Raw genomic sequence first — 856 nt, 5'->3', positions numbered from 1 at the left:
GGCTGGGGTGGGTGGCAGCTGGTTGGGGGAGCAGAGTGGCGCAGCGGGAGCGTGCTGGGCCCATAACCCAGAGATTGATGGATCGAAACCATCCTCTGCTAAGGCCCTTTTGCACCGCTGGTGCCTCATCCAACAACTTTTACCCTGCACTGCTGCAGCTCTGGCAGCACCCACGCCCATGGCCCTCCTCTGCCTTCTGTCCCTGCTCCCTCACACTGCCACCTGCTTTCTCTGCTTTCTCAGGTGCCAGCACTCCCCACGTGCCCCTCAGCAAGGCAGGGGGTGGGTGTGGAGCTGCAGGCAGAGCTTCCCCCACCAGCACTGGATGTTCTGGGGACAGAGGTGTTCCTCCCTTCCCATCAGGCAGTTTGATCCCCAACTTCCCAACCACAGGAGGACACCTCCAGGGCTCTGCAGGTGCACAAGAGGCTGAGGTTGGTACTACTTAGTGAAAGTCCAGTGTGACTGACTCAAAGACCTGGGGAATTTCTCTGTCCTTGTGGATTTGCTGCCCAGGCCACCTGTAGGATGATCCAGGAGCAGCGGTGAGCAGGTGGGAAGAGGTGAGGGGCTGTCCTGTGCAGCACACAATTGGATCCACCTCCATATCAGAATGCTTGGCCTCTACCAAAGGGTCAGAAAGAGAGAGGAAAAAATGAAGGATTAGAAAGAACAGAGAAAGGTCATTGCCCCGGGCTGCTTGGGTGGGTACAGGAGTCTGGAGTGAAGGAGTCAAGCTGCTCCCAGGCACAAGTAAGGAAAGATGGTGTTTTAAGTTTGGTGTTTTATGGTTTTTGGTTTTTTTTTCCCACTATGTGAACCTATTTCAATTGACCAAACATTAATTTTCCCAAGT

The 856-nt window shown here is 54.6% G+C and overlaps 1 non-coding gene across 1 annotated transcript; it reads left to right on the top strand.

Annotated features, from left to right (window-relative positions):
- The first annotated feature begins 29 nt into the window (after positions 1-29).
- TRNAM-CAU lies at positions 30-101 on the top strand. The gene has a single exon. It is a non-coding gene; the product is annotated as a tRNA-Met (tRNA).
- Positions 102-856: the final 755 nt, after the last annotated feature.

This window comes from Neopelma chrysocephalum, unplaced genomic scaffold (genome assembly GCF_003984885.1).
Source record: "Neopelma chrysocephalum unplaced genomic scaffold, ASM398488v2 Primary Assembly neopelma1_60146, whole genome shotgun sequence".
NCBI classification, from domain to species: Eukaryota; Metazoa; Chordata; class Aves; order Passeriformes; family Pipridae; genus Neopelma; species Neopelma chrysocephalum.
Note: the sequence above shows the minus strand (reverse complement) of the source record. Positions and strands in the feature narration are given on the sequence as shown.